The sequence below is a fragment of the Lithobates pipiens genome, unplaced genomic scaffold, assembly GCF_037356315.1.
Source record: "Lithobates pipiens isolate NorthernLeopardFrog02 unplaced genomic scaffold, aLitPip1_a1.2 Scaffold_1, whole genome shotgun sequence".
Lineage (NCBI taxonomy): Eukaryota > Metazoa > Chordata > Amphibia > Anura > Ranidae > Lithobates > Lithobates pipiens.
Genome location: NW_027507685.1, coordinates 59,428,741 through 59,449,181, shown reverse-complemented (window position 1 = coordinate 59,449,181; position 20,441 = coordinate 59,428,741). Strand labels below are relative to the sequence as shown.

Genomic DNA, 20,441 nt, shown 5'->3' with positions numbered 1-20,441 from the left:
CCCCCGCCCGCAGACCTCGACAACCAACGGCCAGGGTTGTCGGGAAGAGGCCCTTGTCCTCATCAACATGGGGACAAGGTGCTTTGGGGTGGGGGGGCCGCGCGGCCCCCCCTTCCCCAAGGCACCCCCCATGTTGAGGGCACGCGGCCTGGTACGGCTCAGGAGGGGGGGCGCTCGCTCGCCCCCCTTTCCTGGCCGGCCGGGTAGCGTGCTCGGACAAGGGTCTGTTGTGGACTTGGGGGGAACCCCCACGCCGATTTTTTTCGGCGTTGGGGTTCCCCTTTAAGTCCATACCAGGCGGCGGGGTCAGCAACGTCTCCGTCGCGGGCCCCGCCTACCTGGAGACGTGCTCGAAATGAGCAGACTTTTCTCCGGGCGGGAAAAGTCCGCTCATTTCAAAAGTAGGGCGGACTAGCACACACACGGGCGGATTGTCCGCCGAAATGCGAGTCCAGCGGACAGTCTTTCCAACATTCCGAAAGACTTAGTCCGCCAGACTGTCCGCTGAAAAAGTCCGCTGAAGCTCACACACGAGCGGACTGTCCGCTGAAATGTGTTTCAGCGGACTAAGTTGGACAGACAGTCCGCCCGTGTGTACGCGGCCATATATTGTACGATCGCCCCTGCATGGTCTATGATCTTTCTAATCCCAATATACAGTGGTGTGAAAAAGTGTTTGCCCCTTCCTCATTTCCTGTTCCTTTGCATGTTTGTCACACTTAAGTGTTTCGGAACATCAAACCAATTTAAACAATAGTCAAGGACAACACAAGTAAACACAAAATGCAATTTGTAAATTAAGGTGTTTATTATTAAAGGTGAAAAAAAATCAAAACCATCATGGCCCTGTGTGAAAAAGTGATTGCCCCCTAAACCTAATAACTGGTTGGGCCACCCTTAGCAGCAACAACTGCAACGAAGCGTTTGCGATAACGTGCAATGAGGCTTTTACAGCGTCCTGGAGGAATTTTGGCCCACTCATCTTTGCAGAATTGTCCTAATTCAGTTACATTAGGCCGCGTACACACGGGCGGACTGTTCGCTCAACTTTGTCCGCTGAACAGTGTTTCAGCGGACAGTCCGCTCGTGTGTGGGGCTTCAGCGGACAGTTTCAGCGGACAGTTTGACGAACAAAGTTTTTCGGAAATTCCGAAAAACTGTCCGCTGAAACTTGGTTTGAGCGGACAGTCCGCCCGTGTGTAGGCCACTTTCGAAATGAGCAAACTGTTCCCGCTCGGAGGAAAGTCTGCTCATTTCGAGCGCGTGTGCAGGTAGGCGGGGCCCGCGAAGGAGACGTCGCGGGCCCCGCCGCCTGGTATGGACTTAAAGGGGAACCCTAACGCCGAAAAAAATCGGCGTGGGGGTCCCCCCAAAGTCCACAACAGACCCTTGTACGAGCACGCTACCCGGCCGGCCAGGAAAGGGGGGCGAGCGAGCGCGCCCCCCCTCCCGAGCCGTACCAGGCCACGTGCCCTCAACATGGGGGGTGCCTTGGGGAAGGGGGGGCCGCGCGGCCCCCCCACCCCAAAGCACCTTGTCCCCATGTTGATGAGGACAAGGGCCTCTTCCCGACAACCCTGGCCGTTGGTTGTCGGGGTCTGCGGGCGGGGGGCTTATCGGAATCCGGGAGCCCCCTTTAATAAGGGGGCCCCCGGATACCGGCCCCCCACCCTATGTGAATGAGTATGGGGTACAATGTACCCCTACCCATTCACCTGTAAAATAAAAGTACCCCAAAAAAAAACACAACACACGAGATAAAATATTTTATTGCACAGCTCCGGGGGTCTTCCGTCTTCGGGGGTCTTCTCGCCGGACTCCTCCGCTATTTTCTTGTAGCTCTTTTGCTAGCGGAGGAGTCCGGCTTTCTTCCTCCCCGCCTCCGGCCTCTTCTCCCGACTTCGGGGGTCTTGTCCCCCTCTTCGGTTCTTCTGCCGGGCCACCGCGCCTTCTTATAGCTCTTTTGCAGGCGGTGGCCCGGTCTTCTGTCGCCGCCGCCTTCCGTTCTTCTGCCGGGCCACCGCGCCTTCTTATAGCTCTTTTAGAGGCGGTGGCCCGGTCTTCTGTCGCCGCTGTTGCCTTCCGGTCGCTTTCCGTTCTTCTTCTTGTTCTTCTTCTTCTTCTTCTCCAGGAGATGTTGACACGTCGCTCTCTCCGGCCGGAATGCCAGAGCCGCGCTGCGCGGCCACTTATATAGTGACAATGGGGCGGTGTCACATGGTATATGTCACATGGGTTGGTCACATGGGTTGATGTCACATGGGGACTATGACATCGTAAGGGGGCGGGGTCACCATGTGACCAACCCATGTGACATATACCATGTGACACCGCCCCATTGTCACTATATAAGTGGCCGCACAGCGCGGCTCTGGCATCCCGGCCGGAGAGAGCGACGTGTCAACATCTCCTGGAGAAGAAGAAGAAGAACAACAAGAAGAAGAACGGAAGGCGACCGGAAGGCGACAGCGGCGACAGAAGACTGGGCCACCGCCTCTAAAAGAGCTATAAGAAGGCGCGGTGGCCCGGCAGAAGAACGGAAGGCGGCGGCGACAGAAGAAGAAGAACCGAAGAGGGGGACAAGACCCCCGAAGTCGGGAGAAGAGGCCGGCGGCGGGGAGGAAGAAAGCCGGACTCCTCCGCTAGCAAAAGAGCTACAAGAAGATAGCGGAGGAGTCCGGCGAGAAGACCCCCGAAGACGGAAGACCCCCAGAGCTGTGCAATAAAATATTTTATCTCGTGTGTTGTGTTTTTTTTTTGGGTACTTTTATTTTACAGGTGAATGGGTAGGATTCCGATAAGCCCCCCGCCCGCAGACCCCGACAACCAACGGCCAGGGTTGTCGGGAAGAGGCCCTTGTCCTCATCAACATGGGGACAAGGTGCTTTGAGGTGGGGGGGCCGCGCGGCTCCCCCTTCCCCAAGGCACCCCCCATGTTGAGGGCACGTGGCCTGGTACGGCTCGGGAGGGGGGGCGCGCTCGCTCGCCCCCCTTTCCTGGCCGGCCGGGTAGCGTGCTCGGACAAGGGTCTGTTGTGGACTTTGGGGGGACCTCCACGCCGATTTTTTTCGGCGTTGGGGTTCCCCTTTAAGTACATTCCAGGCGGCGGAGCCCGCGACGTCTCCGTCGCGGGCCCCGCCTACCTGCACACGCGCTCGAAATGAGCGAACTGTTGCCTCATGTGTGGGCGAGTCCGTTCATTTCAAAAGTTGCGCGGACTTAGTACGACGAACAAAGTTTGCCGTATTTGTCCGCTCAAAAAGTGCCGTGTGTGGGAGTGTTCGTTCATTCAAAAGTTTGAGCGGACTGTTTGACGAACTTAGTTTCGGCAGACAGTCCCCGCGTGTGTACGCGGCCTTAGAGGGTTTTCGAGCATGAATGGCCTTTTTAAGGTCATACCACAATATCTCAATAGGATTCAGGTCAGGACTTTGGTTAGGCCACTCCAAAGTCTTCATTTTGTTTTTCTTCAGCCATTCGGTGGTGGACTTGCTGGTGTGTTTAGGATCATTGTCCTGCTGCAGAATCCAAGTTCGTTTCAGCTTGAGTACACGAACAGATGGTCGGACATTCTCCTTCAGGATCTCTTGGTAGACAGCAGAATTCATAGTTCCTTTTATCATGGCAAATCTTCCAGGTCCTGAAGCAGCAAAACAGCCCCAGATCATCACACTACCACCACCATATTTCATATTTTACTGTTGGTATAATGTTCTTTTTATGAAATGCAGTGTTCCTTCTACACCAGATATACTTGGACACACACCTTCCAAAGAGTTCCACTTTTGTCTCATCGGTCCACAGAATGTTGTCCCAAAAGTCTTGGGGATCATCAAGAGGTGTTGTGGAGAATTTGAGACGAGCTTTGATGTTCTTTTTGCTCAGCAGTGGTTTTCTCCTTGGAACTCTGCCATGCAGGCCATTTTTGCCCAGTCTTTTCCTGATGGTGGAGGCATGAACGCTGATCTTAACTGAGGCAAGTGAGGCCTGCAGTTCCTTGGACGTTGTTGTGGGGTCTTTTGTGACCTCTTGGATGAGTCGTCGCTGCGCTCTTGGGGTAATTTTGGGCGGCCGGCCACTCCTGGGAAGGTTCACCACTGTTCCATGTCTTCGCCATTTGTGGATAATGGCTCTCACTGTGGTTCGCTGGATTCCCAAAGCTTTGGAAATGGCTTTTTTTAACCCTTTCCAGACTGGTAGATCTCAATTACTTTCTTTCTCAATTGTTCCTGAATTTCTTTGGGTCTCGGCATGATGTGTAGCTTTTAAGGATCTTCTGGTGGACCTTACTGTGTCAAGCAGCTCCTATTTAAGTGATGCCTTGATTGTGAACAGGTGTGGCAATAATCAGGCCTGGGTGTGGCTAGAGAAATTGAACTCAGGTGTGGACAACCACAGTTATAGTATGTTTTAACAAGGGGGGTAATCACTTTTTCACACAGGGCCATGATGGTTTGGATTTTTTTTCACCTTTAATAATAAACACCTTCATTTACAAATTGCATTTTGTGTTTACTTGTGTTGTCCTTGACTATTGTTTAAATTGGTTTGATGTTCCGAAACACTTAAGTGTGACAAACATGCAAAGGAACAGGAAATGAGGAAGGGGGCAAACACTTTTTCACACCACTGTATAAGGGTAAATGTGTATTGGCACAGTGATCTCATATACATGTAGTTATATAGTGCATGGCATCTGGTAGCTTGACTTGTTTTGCAACTTTTAGTCGCTCTTCAGGAGCAAGCACATGTTGTATCTGAAAAATGGAAAATATGTTGTCTAGGTAAGCTAACTTGTATCAGTAAAGGGGAGGATAGGTCAACAAGCACCCAGCCCCCCCCCCCCCCTTAAAAATCACTTTCAAGTATCTGTGCACTTGATGGCGCGATGTCAGGGACTGTAGGCCATCTGAGAGCATCGGTATCAGGAGCTGAGGTGGCATGTTCAGCAGTGGAAACCACCACAGGCAACAGCCTGGGTGCATCTGGGCATACAGAGCACTCCCGGTGTTAACATGGGAGGTATTGTGATCAGTAATTAAACCAAGTAACCTAATGTGAAAACTTTGTGAGTAATTAGGTGATTGTTAGTAAAACGAAATAATAAAGATGGAATGTGCATAAATAAAAACCAGTGATAATATGACTGGACAAAGGTGGAGGTGGAAACCCATGGTGAGAGGTTACCACCAGAACACCTGAAAACAGAGGTGAGTGGGGGAATGGTCGAGAGAGGAGTGACTGGAAGGATCAAATAGTTACCAGGTGCTGTAGAAGGGGAAGAAACAGACCTCACCAAAGGGAGGAATGGAGTTAAGTGTACAGGAGGGCCCTGAATGATTTGTCCCAGCCAGAGTGCTCACCCATATGTGTGCACTGCCACAGACAAGCCCCCAATGTCACGCACATAAGCAGAGCAAAGGGGAAGCGCCAAAACTGGGGCGGCAACTTGCCCCGGTGATCATCACCATCAAAACTTCACTCTATTCCTCGTGGTGATGGAGAACCCCACCTGTGAAACAGCGCCACAAAGGTGCTGTACATCCAATGCAATGACAGCGCATCCACTCCCCCGAGTGTGGTGGAGGAGAGGGAGGGAAGAATGCCCACAGTGCACATCACAACTCCCGATCTAGATGAAATCCGGGCGACATCACAGCCAAGACATAGACCACCATATGCTCAGTTAAAGCATTGAAAAATGCCTAACAATTATGCAAAGGTAGTTGACTAGAATTGGATTAAATGCTAGATAACAAATGGTGGAAACGTAGTAAAGATAAGCTGGGGAAAGCTAAGCTAAGACCTCTATTTCTAGGTGCAGGTTAGGTTATGGAGATACAACCAATTAAATGCTAAAATGTGCTTCAATTAAAGTCCCACCCCCTTGCTCTCTCCTTTTGTATTACTAATATTCATAGCAGTGACCATAGCATGATTTAATTTATTGCTAGCTGAAACAACAAACACATACTGGAAAAATAAAAACATTTAACCTTAAAAGGTCAAATTTTCCATGGCTGAGGGCTGCTCTCCAAGTCTTAGACTGGGAGGAAATATTGACATCGAACACAGGACAGAAATGGAAATTATTCAAAATGACTGTCTACGAATACACTGCAAAATATATTCCCATGGGCAATACGCTTAAAAATCTAAAAAAAGTTTCTCACTGACAAATTTTAAAAAAGCCATAAACAATAGGAAAAGAGCTTCAAAAAAATATAAAAATGAAGGAATACTATCATCAATCAAATGTTATAAAAATAAAACAGAATATGTAAAAAAGAAATCAAGGTAGCAAAAAAAACAAAATGAACTACAGATTGCAAAAGAGAGTAAATATATTAATAGTAAAAAGGTCAGGTTTGAGCATGTAGGCCCTTTACAAAAAATTCTGACGTGGGTGACTGGGGACAAAGAGAAGGCACATTTATTAAATACCTTCTTCAGCTTTGTGTATACAAAGGAGCATATGGGAGCTCATGTCCATAATCAGGATTATATTGACACAGCCCCGAATGATCCACTATGGCTCGAAATTGAAATGTTTAGAAATAAGACAGAATAAAGGTGAAAAAAGACAAGATGACATCCACCCACGAACCCTAAAAGAATTGAGCTCTGTCATTTCAAAGTCACTGTTTCCAATTTTTAGGGACTCTTTACAGACTTTTTTTCCACTGGATTGGCATCAGGCCAATGTGGTGTCTATATTTAAAAAGGGGTCAAAGTCTTTACCAGGTAACTATAAACCTGTTAGTTTAACCTCTATGGTTGGAAAGATAATGGAGAGTGTAATAAAAGACCACATAGATGAGTTTTTGCTAGAAAAAAAGCAATAGTCAGCATGGATTCATGAAATACAAAAGTTGTCAAACAAATCTGTTTTTTTTTTATGAAGAGGTAAGCAATGTCTTAGACATAGGAGGCGCTATAGATATACTGTAGTATATTTGGATTTTGCAAATATGTTTGACACAGTTCTAATCTCCACACATGGCTAATGTGTAAGATAAAGTCTACAGGCTTGGAAAAATCAAGTTGTAAATGGATAGAAAACTGGCTAAAAGACCATATTCAGAGAATAGTGGTTAATGATTCATACTCTGAATGGTCTAAGTTTATTAGTGATGTACCCCAAGGTTCAGTGTTGGTATTCTTACTTTTTAATATATTTAGAAATGATATAGGGTCTGGGATTACAAGTACCATTTCAGATTTTGCAGATGACACCAAGCTATACAGTGGACTAACATCCTTACAGGATGTCTCCAACTTACAAGCTGACCTCAATGCGGGGCAAATAGGGTTTAATGTTACTAAATGTAAAGTTATGCACATGGGGGCTAAAAATATGCATGCATCATACATACTAGGGGGAGTACAGCTGGGGAAATCAATGGTGGAGTAGGATCCAGGTGTTCTGGTACATCATAAGCTTAATAATAGCATACAATGCCAAGCTGTGGTTTCCAAAATGAGCAACCCTGTCTTGTATTAAAGGAAGTATGGACCGCAGAGTGAAAGGTATCATTTTGCCCTTTACAAATCATTAGTAAGACCATCTGGAATATGTAGTTCAGTGTTGAGCACCAGTTCATAATAAAAGGATATTGGGGAACCTGGAGAAAGTGCAGAGAAGGGCAACTAAACTAATAAGAGGCAAAGAGGAGATCAGCTATGAGGAAAGATTAGCTGAACTGAGTTTATTCTCTCTTAAGAAGACATTAAGGGGGGATATGATCAGCATGTCTTCACAGATAATACCACTAAGCCATTGAACAAGATACTATGAAGCCACTGAAAAGGTCTTGGTTTATCATACTCTTTACATTTTCCCTCCATATTTTTGATTGTTTGCATGAAATCCATGTAAATGCACCATTTTATGTTTTCTTACTGTAATCTACAATGTTGAGTTACTGTAATGATCAAATATTTGTGGAAAATTTCCATCCTAGTGGACTGTTAACCCTCTAAATATAGAAAGATGGTATTCATGACATAGCATACCAGAATATATAATTTTGTGATGTGTAAAAGGGATTTCTACTATCATTCAATGCTGGATCTGTCAAAATCCCTATGCTTCCCAGCTTGTCAGAGAACGTATGTATATATGCGTGTATTATGTCAGTTTCCTGAGTCACGCTAGAGGAGGCATATCTGATCATATTGAGATCTGACCAGGAAGAGATTGGTTTCCGGGGGGGACTGAATAGCATGCAGAGGGAGATCAGATGGTTGGTGAGCTTCAAGAAGTGGCAAAGCAATTACATCTCCCACCAGCAACTGGCAAGGGCAAGCTGTTTCTATCTGAAAGAATTCGAAGATACTCCCCCAGAAATGGGATTTTTTGGCAGCAGAATTATGGGTCAAGTCATAATTTTATACATAATCCCAAATTGTATTATTAAAAAAAAATATGTAAACAAGATGGTTAAAATATAAGCTCCAGCAGGACAATGGTACTGTCACAAGTAAGTATATGGGTATACAAAGCAGACTGAAATGTTCATACAGACAGATAATAACAGTAGTCCGTCATGTAGACAAGCCCTAATGCGTTTCAACCTGCACTGATGGGGTCTTCTTCAGAGAGGCAGTCTGCTGGGTAAAACACATCATGAATACATGTATCGGATATTAACTACACACAATACAGGTACAGATATGACATAAATATTTCCTGTGAGGGGATCATAAAAACCGCTCACCATTTCACCATCCCAGCCCGGAAGAGGTATAGATTCAGAGGTGCGTCTCACGAGAGGTCACACTCACAGAGGGGCCCCCTGAATTGGCGTGAACCGCCAGTGATTGGAACACAGCCGGATTGCGATTGTAGCAGAAGTCAATCAAGAGAAGACACCATATAAAATAAGCTATATCTCAAAAAGTATTTTTAAGAAAGATTGTTGTTGTAGTATTGGCCACCACCAATGTATATACCGCGACACCGCATTTGTAGAGAATTAATCAAATTCCCATATGTGGTAGCTGTTTCTATCTGGGGCCTGGGGACATTGACTCTGCTGTGGGAGCATCCTGTGGAGCTGGATGACAAGTATTTTTTTCTTCTGTCCCTTCTTGCTGGGCAGAGATGTGGGCAATGTACCCCTGGCAGTAGCCACCCACACCAGGTGGGTGGGAAGATCCTGGACTAGATGCAGAGAATGTCCAGGATATGTATGATGACTGGCAGGCCATGTACCCCAATCTACTATATGGGGAAAAAGAGATTGAGAACCATAGCTGGCCCCAATACACTGTTGTGAGCCCTGAGCAACTGGAAAGGGCTGTCTTCCACTACACTAATATACAGTACAGTACATTGGGGGTGCTCAATCTGACCTGGGTGCGTGACCTTACAACTGCCACCCATGTACTATGCAGTAGCATTATTTACTGTATGAGGTTCAGTATTGCTATATTTGAATATCTGCCACAAAATTCATGGGAATCGATAATCAAACCCTTATTCCAGTCAGTACCCTTCAGGATCGAATCTCTCTAGACATTGACATTTAATGTGGACTTTTACGAAGTTTAAACATTTTCTAAAATTCTGTTATCATTATGGGACAGTATCAAAGTAATCTGGAGCAGATAACACTTTGCAAAGATAAGAGATGTTTTCTTTTATGAAGACGAAAATAAGTTAGTAATGACAGTTGCTTTAACTTTCTCCCTTCACCATGTTATTTTGCTGACACACTTGGGTTGTATAAGCTGTTTTAAATTTTAGGATTTACAGATACTGATCATCACTTCGGAGCATTATTGAGGGATTCACACATGACTTGCAGATAAGATAATCCCCAAACCCTTTTTTTTTCATGATTTGCAAATAAGATGTCTTGGCACACTTTATACCCACACATGTGTGTCAGGAAGAGGACATTTATATTGTAGTTTTGTTGATAAAAATGTGATTTTCAAATTCTAAATTTTACCATGCATGATGATAAAAACACGAATGTGCCCTGAAAGTTTGCATTTTCTGTCCACTGAGTTTGTTAATAAAAACGTATATGTACACCCAAAACTATCTGCTTTCCTCTGTGGGCAACATGGTAGAAAACTCTGCTGCTAATTAGGAAAATAAATAATTAACATTCAATTAATTGTTGTCTATAAGCTACAGACTTAAGCCTCGTACACACAATGTGATTGTTGGCAGGGGATTGTCTGTTGAAAGACTGTTGTCCTAAAATCTAACCGTTAGCACGCTACCTTTGACAATTGTTGTTCAACTTTCAGCCAATGAATGTTGAATGGCAGGCTAGTAAATTTTCGGTGGACAGTGGTCTGTTGTCATATTTTTGTATGGTCAGTATACAAATCTGTCACACAAAAGTCGAACGTACAAACAGCCATGCTCAGAATCATTGCTCACCAAACACTAAATTAGCAGAAGGGGCCCAAAGGGTGGCGCACAAGAGCAGAAATTCCTCGTAATATGTCACTAAGTTCATGTTTATTGCACGACAATTGTGTACCATTAGTATGCAAGACAAGACCCAGGCACACGCCCTTTTGACAAAAATCAGACACTAGGTTGGACAACAATGGTACCGTGTGTACGAGGCTTTAGTCATTCAGTATATTTGTATGGCTCTGCACAGTTTTCAGCTTTTATTATGTAGGAGAAGAAAAACAGAAGCCAGTACATTGTAATAAAAAATAAATTTACTTTATGTGATTGCTTTAAAGGAGTCTAAAGAGATTGCTGAAAATCATAATGGAATATAGGGAAGCTATCCATCAAAGGACACTAAGCAACAAGGACAAAATAAAAGATAAATAAAAGAAGACAATCATCAGGTAAGTTTTGATCATTTTGATGGTAACATACTGTATAACCAAGTCCACAAGTAAGAATGACTTTAGGTAAAATCCTTTTTTATTTGTACTGGTTTTCAGTCAATTTAGATAACATGTACTAGAGAATAAGGATGGGCGAACAGTTTGGGCCAAACTTTGGCTGTTTGGGTGTTCTGCAGAACACCAAACAATATGCGGTGTCTGGGGCAAATTCGAAAGCCGCCGAAACACTGTTAAAGTCTATGGGAAATTAACATGAAAAATCAAAAGTGATAATTTTAAGGGTTAATATGCAAGTTATTGTCATAAAAAGTGTTTGGGGGACTGAGTCCTGCCCCAGGGGACATGTATCATTGCAAAAAAAAGTTTTAAAAACTGCAGTTTTTTTCAGGAGCAGTGATTTTAATAATTCTTAAAGTGAAACAATAACAGTGAAATATTCCTTTAAATTTCATACCTGGGGGGTGTATATAGTATGCTTGTAAAGTGTCACATTTTTCCCGTGTTTAGAACAGTCCCTGCACAAAATGACATTTATATGGAAAAAAAAGTAATTTAAAACTACTAGCGGCTATAATGAATTGTCTATGGGAGAAATAAAAAGTGATCATTTTAAAAGCTTATATGCATGATATTGTCATAAAAGGTGTTTGGGGACCTGGGTCCTGCACCAGGGGACACGTATCAATGCAAATTTGTTTTTTTTAAAAACAGCCGTTTTTTCAGGAGCAGTGATTTTAATAATGCTTAAAGTGAAACAATAAAAGTGAAATATTCCTTTCAATTTTGTTCCTGGGGGGTGTCTATAGTATGCCTGTAAAGTGGCGCATTTTTCCTGTGTTTAGAACAGTCCCTGCACAAAATGACATTTCTAAAGGAAAAAAAAGTCCTTTAAAAGTACTTGTGGCCATAATAAATTGTCGGTCCTGGCAATACAGATAAAAGTTATTGAAAAAATCAGGTCTATTATGGATTTTAAAGGGAACCCCGTGCCAAAATTTAAAAAAAAATGTGTGGGGACCCCCCTAAAAAACCCATTCCAGACCCTTCAGGTCTATTATGGATTTTAAGGGGAACCCCATGCCAAAATTAAAAAAAATGGAGTGGGGTCCCCCAAAAATCAATACCAGACCCTTATCTGAGCACGCAACCTGGCAGGCCACAGGAAAAGAGGGGGGCAAGAGAGCACCTCCCCTCTCCTGAACCATCACCTATCAGAATCTGAAAGCCCCCCTTTAACAAGGGGAACCCCAGATAAAGTAAACGGGTCGATAAAGTTGCATAAACAGGTGGCTCCAGATGGCCTGGTCCCCCTCTGATGCCCCAGGGAAGTCATTGGGAAGTCCGTCAGAGGGGGCGGGGTCACCTGGGTACGTCACCATGTGGCCCCGCCCTCAGTTATAAAATAACTGTCACCCGAGAGGATGGTCATTACAGCGGGTGCCTCCCATGGAGGCGGATCAGTGGCGGCGTGAGGATTTTTTTTTGGTCCGTCGGCTGAGTGAGAGAATAAGATGAATGGACTTTGTGGGACATTTTTATTTTTTTATTTTTGAATAAAGGTTTTGTCCCAAATTGTGGCTTGTCTTTTGTACCATTTCATTTTGACACTTTTTAGTGAAATGGTAGTGGTACATTTTTACCCCGTTACCATTTCACACAGAGGGGAGGCTGGGATCTGGGGGTCCCCTTGTTAAAGGGGGCTTCCAAATTCCAATAAGCCCCCTGCCCGCAAGACCCCCACAACCACCAGGCAAGGGTTGTGGGGATGAGGCCCTTGTCCCCATCAACATGGGGACAAGGTGCTTTGGGGGGCTACTCCAAAGCACCCTCCTATGTTGAGGGCATGTGGCCTGGTACTTTCCCTGCTGCCTGCCAGGTTCTGTGCTCGAATTTGGGGGGGGGGGCGACCTCCACGCAATTTTTTTAATTTTTTTACATGTAGGTTTGGGGTTCCCCTTAATATTCATACCAGACACAAAGGGCCTGGTAATGGACTGGGGACTGGGGTAATCCCATGCCATTTTTTACTTTAAGTACTTTTAAGTGACTTTTTTTTCCTTTAGAAATGTCATTTTGTGCAGGGAATGTTCTAAACACGAGACAAATGTGCCACTTAACAGGCATACTATACACACCCCCCAGGAATATTTCACTATTATTGTTTCACTTTAAATATTATTAAAATCACTGCTCCCAAAACTTTTGCATTGATACATGTCCCTTTGGCCAGGACCCAGGTCCCCAAACACTTGCATATAAGTTTAAAATGAGCACTTATGATCATTAAATCATTAAAATAGTAAAAAGTCACTTTACTCACCTACAGTAAATCTGTGGTTATGCGACATGCCAGGCTCCTTCTTTGGATGCCTATTTGGCTGCTTAGGTGACATAGACCTCTTTTTGGCTGTCCAGCAGCAGAAATATTTGAGGCTTCCGAAGACTTCAGTGGTTTTATGTGTCACAACAAGGGGAGTTCTTTGCCAGGGGCATAGACTGCAGTGCTGCTACCTTAGCTACCAGTACTTTGAACACATTCCCTAACCCCTTAGTGACTGAGGGTAAAACAAACATTAATGCTTGAACACAATTTTGCCACTTTGACCTGCGTCAGTAAAACATTGACTATCATGGCAGCTATTTTGTGTATCCTGGTGGATTATACCATGTTTTTTAACAGATAAATTGGGCTTTCTTTTGGTGGTAATTGGTAATGGATAGCACCTGATTGAATGTAGCAGTATATTTCTGTTTACTACCATAACTTACCACCTAAGAACAACCCCAAATATATGCTCATGCCCCTGACAATCGTATACCACATATGTGTATGTTATCTTGTGTTTGCACCTGTAGTAGGGCCTGAGAAACATTAGTGCTTTTTTTATCTAAAACATATTGACACTAACTGACACTAATATTAATTAAAAAAATGCTTTAAGAAAAATCCTACCCAAAATAAACTGACCCTGACCTTTGATCCAGATCATTTATCTGACCTTGACCTTTGCCCCTTCATTGACCCTAATACTAACCATGGCACTGACCTATATCAAACCTTTCTTTTTAATTATTATTATTATTATTTTACACACTTTTGTTTGTTTACATCTTTCTCTCCTGCAAGGAGAGAAAGGTGCAAAGAGGGGGATTTACTAAAACTGGAAAGTGCAAAATCTGGTGCAACTTTAAATAGAAACCAATCAGCTTCCAGATTTTATTGTCAAAGCTTACTTGAACAAGCGGAAGTAAGAAGTTAATTAGCTACCATGCACAGCTGTACCAGATTCTGAGTGCACCAGTTTTAGTAAATCCCCCCTAATGCACCTTTCTCTCCACTCCACTGTGGAAATTGATTTTAAAACTTTCTAAATTCGAAAACTATTCGAAAATTGATTAGAAAACGAGTTGAAATTGATTCAAAAGCTTTTTGACATTGATTCAAAAACTTTTCGCATTTGAAAACTATTCGAAAATTGATTCAAAAACGTTTTGAAAAAAAAAAAGAAGCCTGAAAACAAATTAAACCAATTAAACTAATTTAACCAAACCAATTTATGTAAATAACGAATCAAATTGAAATTAATTTTTTCCTTCTGCACACATCTAATTCTAACACTCTAGTTGGGGGGGATCACGTCACACTTTTGAAATATCAACTCTGTAGTGACATTATGTAAAGTGAAATATAGGTATTACTCAGAATGCCAGTACCAATTGCCACTTCTAATAGATCTCTATGGAATACATTGTGAACACAGTCCAAATGAAAACATCCAAAACCATAAGAATGTGCTTTGATGTGTCTAACAATCACATTGTAGATAACCGGATTGCATGCTTGGAGGCATTATGTTTTTTCCAATGTCATTCAAATATTACTCTACTATACTGTAGAAGAATTACAGAAAACACATTGGAGAAACACAGTATGTTTTTTTTTTTGTAACGTACACACTGTAAGTGTGTATATAGTCTTATAGATTTCTCTATTTGGTTTAACATATTTTATGTAAATCGATATGGCTTGCAAGGATAGGCACCAATGCATTTGTTCATTTCCATACCTGTTCATCAGATCACTTAGAGAGTTTAGGTGACTTCCAGTGAACACCAGTGGAACTAAATAAAACACAAGATATCTACTGCATCTTATATTGCTTCCCTTTATATGGATGCTCAGGTTGATATTTAGTTTTTGCTATGAAAGTTATTTTGCTGCTAAGCTGAAATCTAGGCAAAAGCTAAATCTACAATTAAAAAAGTATACTGCTTTTCCTGCCAAAGAATTTTTAATTCTGGTTAACCAGTGTTGTAATCCACATATCCTTGCCAGACAGCATTGTCAGGTCTTTGAACTTTCTGCATACTAGACATGTGCATTCGTTTTCATCCAAAAATGCAGAATTTCAGGTATTTTCGTTATTGTTTTAACAGACCATAACAAAAGTGCAGAATCGAAAGATCCGAATCGAATCGAAAGATCCGACATAAATAAATGCTTTATTTTCGTTTTCGTTGTGACAACAGTTCGATATAGATAGGAGATTCCACATGACACTGTCAATAACAATCTGTGTCTATCTAACCTGTGGTCGAATGTGCCTAACCTTAACTCTATTAGTCCAGGATTATTCTACATAGAGAGAAAAGATTTGACAGAGAGAAAAGATTCGACATAGAGAGAAAATAATACTGCTGGAATTGGGTGGGAGAAGTAAAATAATGATGATGATAAATGTTATTGGCTGATTGTAACCAAAGAGGAGGAGCAGTAAAATAGCTAGAACTAAGTACACACGTACAGCCAACTTACTTTCACTTACAATTGCTAGCAGAGAGAGAGACACACACACTAAATCATTTCAGAAGACAGTCAATCTTAGCTGGTCCTTTTGTAGAACCTAAACTATTTAGCAATTAAAGAGGAAGTAAACCCTGATGGGTTTACTTCCTCTTTGATTCCCTGCAAAGGTAAAGCATAACGGACTACTATGCATCGCATAGTAGTCCATTATGTGTCACTTACCTGACACAGGAGCCAGCGAAGTCACCACTGTCCCCTGTAGTCTGGAGCATCCATCTTCTTGGTGGGTCTCACTGCTCCGCCGCTGTCATTCGACGAAGCCGCGATGACGTCACTCGCGCACATGCGCACGGGAGCCACCACTCGCGCCATATCGCCGTTGCACTGAGCGCGCTGCTGTCATGCGCAGTAGACGGCAGTGCCTGTCTTTTGGCAAATATCTCCTAAACTGTGTTGGTTTAGGAGATATTTCTTGGACCTACAGGTAAGCCTTAATCTAGGCTTACCTGTAGGTCAAAGTGGTTTGTAAGGGTTTACAACCACTTTAAGCATAAGCACAGAAGCAGAACAATAGTGAAGCAAGCTACAGTTCAACTTAACTTTTTCATATCAATCTGCTGCTATTGTGTTAGTGTTGGGAACTTGATAGTGATACTAGTGTTGCTAGTGTTGTGATAGCCTCTGAGGCTGCCCGTGTTGTGGGGGGGGGGGGGGGGGGGATTTATTATTATAGATTCTATATTATAGATTGAGATTCTATATAGATTCTATATATCCTATCTTGTTACCTGTCTGTTCAGTGATCACTACCACTCCATTTTCTGTTTGAACTATATACATTCAACATGAATTACAAAGATTCAACAAAGCAGCAAAAAACATACAAACGTCGAATCTTTGGCTTATGGTGTCTGTTGAAAGTTCTAAGAAGATTCGAAAGAGCAGCTAAACTATACGGAGTCATACAGTTTAGCTGCTCCGTCAAATCTTCTTTGAACATTCGACAGCCACCATAAGCCTTAAATGACAGATTCAACCTTAATTCATTTGGATTTTTGGACAAATGCAATTTTTAACAAAAAACTAAATAAATAAAAAATAATTTCGTGAGTAACTAAATACATTTATTTTTCTGACGAAAACGAAATTCCGAAATGAAATATTTCAGTGTGCACGTGTCTACTGCATACTACAGTGCAGTTAAGCAATACAGTCTGGTAAAAGACCTGTCCTAGACATATATTGGACAATTAAAGTGAAATTAAAGGCAAAATTAAAAGAAAAATAACAAAAATGTCATACTTATCTGCTCTGTACAATGGCTTTGCACAGAGCAGCCCCGCTCCTCCCCTTCTTGGATCCCCCTGCGCCACTCCTGGCCCCTTCATCCTTTTGAGTGTCCCCAGAGCAAGCAGCTTGCATTGGGGCACCCAAGCATGTGCAATCCTGAGCCGCCTCACTGTGGGTCCATTCAGACACTAAGCAATGGCTCAGCCCTGCCCCCTCTGTCTCTTCATTGGCTGTGATTGGAAGCTCCCGCTGCTGTCTCAGCCAATGGGGAGGGATAGTCCCCAGAGAGCCGATGCCCTTGTGCACATTACTGGATTGGCAAGAGCTCAGGTAAGTATTGAGGGGAGGCTGCTGCACACAGAAGGATTTTTACCTTCATGCATAGAATGCATGAAGGTGAAAAACCTTCAGCCCTTAGAACCACTTTAAAACAGCAGCAGCACAATAATGAGATTTCTTCACACTTGCTTCCTATAAGCTTCCTTCAAAACAACAAAACTCTGACTGGCCTAGAATATTTCAGTATCCTTGTCTGATTGCTGCTTTGTAGAGGATTACAGGAAACTGATTTCAAGAGAGAGTTACATAAATACGTATACTAGTACTACATAAACATACATTTAAAGCTGTACTCCAAATGTCAAGGGTCAAATACAAAGCTATAAATACATACAGTATAAGAGATCTGTTGTACCTGCTAAATATATGTAATTTTGTCCATCCAATCCAGGAATTTATAGAGTATTGGTAGACAACACAGTTAGGAAGGGGGGCTTATTTCTCTAAGGCATTTTAGCAACAAAGCCCAGGCAATGTGATAAATAGTAATGTCTGAAAAATCCTGAGTGAAGAGAATGGGGAAGTCATACTGAAGACTGCAATAAAACTAGTCAAATCTAAATCTTATGACTGATAAATACCGGCATCTAAATCTTATGTCTGAAAAATACAGTCATCTAAATCGTATGCCTGTATATAAAAAAAAAATCAGTTAGACAGCAACTATACCTATATTATGAGGAGCAGATGATTAATAAAGTATCCATCAAATCATATTTGTATTCTGTTTAATAATATGTTGGTTGTTGGATAGGGAAACTTTGTCATCTGCAAATATAGATATGGTTAGAAAAATGTATATTAGGGAAGTGTCCATTGGAATATCATAAAACACTTCAATGCCCCTTCACCCCATTCCTTTAGACCCTTTTATTGGTTGAATTATTTCTATAAACTATGACTCCTTCAGTGATCAAAAGAGATGGCTGTTTTTACAGCTCAGTAGCTCTCAAGGAATGCTGAGATTCATTTATGAGAGAGTAAGTGGCAGTGCTACATCAGATTGGATTTTCTCTTCAAGTGAATTGGGCAACTGTGCACAAATTGAAGTGTCATTGTATTTTTCACTTTTAATTCTATTGGTTATTCTTTTAAATCATTAAAGGGGTTGTAAACCCTTGTTTTAAAAAAACAAAAACAAACATGTCATACCTCCACTGTGCGCAGTTTTTTTTGCACAGAGTGGCCCCTCCTCTTCTGGGAGTGGTCCTCCTCTTCTGGGATCCCTCAGCGGAGCTGGTGGATCCTCCCTGCATCAAGTGTCCACATTGGAGAAGTGCTCTCCCAGGTGGACACCCATGCGGGCGTGCTGCTGAGTCCAGCATCTGGGTCCATTCACACAGAATACAGGACACGGCCCTGGGGTCAGGTAAGTAACATGAGGGCTCGAGGGGCTGCAGTACCACACAAGGCTTTTCAAAAAAACATGAGTGTTTACAACCCCTTTAAGCTGAATCTCTGAATGCTCTAAATCAGAAATTAAATAATACTTATATCTTTGAAAATAAGTACCGCATTTTAACCTTTGTTACTTTCCATCTTGGCGTGGTAACAAGTGTCACAGACTTTTTCTAAGGTTATAAATGCTACAGGGGCTGCTGTGATTGGTTTGTGTTTCCATTTAACATTGGTGATGGTTACCATTTGACAATGTAAAGGGTTAATTGTGGACACAATCAGCCACGGTTATGTTCACTTTTGGTCTACTGGTGCTTAGATTGTTGTCCCATGAGTTGGAAAATCTTCTAACAGAATAAGGCTGAGGGTGCAATGTATTACAGCCGCCTCCCTTCCCAGCTTTTGAAGGAATGCTGGCAAATTTCTCTCTTTTACTATCTGAGAGTTTAAATATTCCTACTCTTAGTCCAGGTTTCACTGTACAGGTTATTTACTTTCCAGGTTATTGCAAGAGGCTGTTATCATGAGAGATTCAGGTATCTATATAAGTTACATTTAAAACCACTTTTGATGTTTTTATTGAATACAAACTGAATTTTTACATGTTCTATGATTTTATTAAATTCATTTAGAAAAGTCAAAGGTTTTCTTTAGAGAACAACCCCTCAGCTGCAAATACTCACCTTTGCTGTCCTACTGGAGTGGAGGGGAATAACTGATGCTTCTGCAAATGAAGTGCAAGGATTGGGCTTGAGCAGACAATGGCTTGCTATCAATACCGTCATTGAATTTAGGAAGGAGTTTTCTTTCAAGAAAACATTTCTTAAAGGTAAATTTAATGAATAGATACATAGATGATTTTTTCACTTCCATAAAGACTAATAATCTGGATAAACAGATTTGAGCAGTACCGTCAATAATTTGGCTGTGAAGGAGGAAACACAGGGAAAATATTTTAAAGAATATGTCTTAGGGTTTATTTACACAGATCTTAGTGGATCGCTTTTCAGAGTGCATTTGACAGGCTGTGAAGAGGCATTATATAACCCCACCACCACCTGCTTTAACCCCCAAAAACTTGGACCAATGTTTACTGCATGTGGTTGGGGCTTGCCACCTTTAATTTTAACCATGCATTTTTACTACTCCCCAAATGCCAGTGTAAACAAGACCTTACTGGGTGCTGCTCATTTCCTCTGCTATGGAGAAATGCAAGTAAAGCATTTACAGCAAATGTGCCTTGCCAGTGTCCTTTGGCCTGAGTTAAAGAGAAGACTATTGGGTGTCCTGGAATTGTATGTTCTAGCCGCTAACAATAATCACTTTGTTCCCCTGGAGGGGATGGAATGACCCCACATACCCCTGCTGTGAGAACACATTGGCTCCACAAGAGGGATTCCCCTGTCAACACTGTCTGTGGTGATGGGGAATCAAGCAATTTTCTTTCCTGTAACTAGTGGTTGCAAGATAAAAAATCGTACCGTCTATGGCCAGCCTTGTTTATTATCATCCACCTCTTTACCTACCCCTGTTTTGTTGCAGTTAGACTTCAGATATTGTTGCATATTGGAATTTTACAGGAAGTGCTTGATTCAAGGACTGCACAAAAATAGGAAAATTATAAAGTATTTTTTTTTTTTACGACAGAAATATCCTTGGCATTAATATCACTTTCTCAGGATGACACATTGATTGTGGGCTGCTGCTTTTAAAAAGGAAAAAGAGAGTCGTGTTCGTGTTCTATAAAAAGAAAGGCTCAAGTTTCCTTTGATGT

The 20,441-nt window shown here is 42.5% G+C and overlaps 1 protein-coding gene across 2 annotated transcripts in view; it reads left to right on the top strand.

Annotated features, from left to right (window-relative positions):
* The window catches only part of LOC143924586 (5-hydroxytryptamine receptor 2A-like), a 999,965-nt gene that overhangs the window by 461,951 nt on the left and 517,573 nt on the right, over nt 1-20,441 (top strand). For both annotated transcript variants that reach the window (XM_077449011.1, XM_077449081.1), the window contains one exon: nt 10,720-10,830. The gene's annotated coding sequence lies outside the window, so the exon portion shown is untranslated. The remainder of the gene's footprint in view (nt 1-10,719; nt 10,831-20,441) is intronic.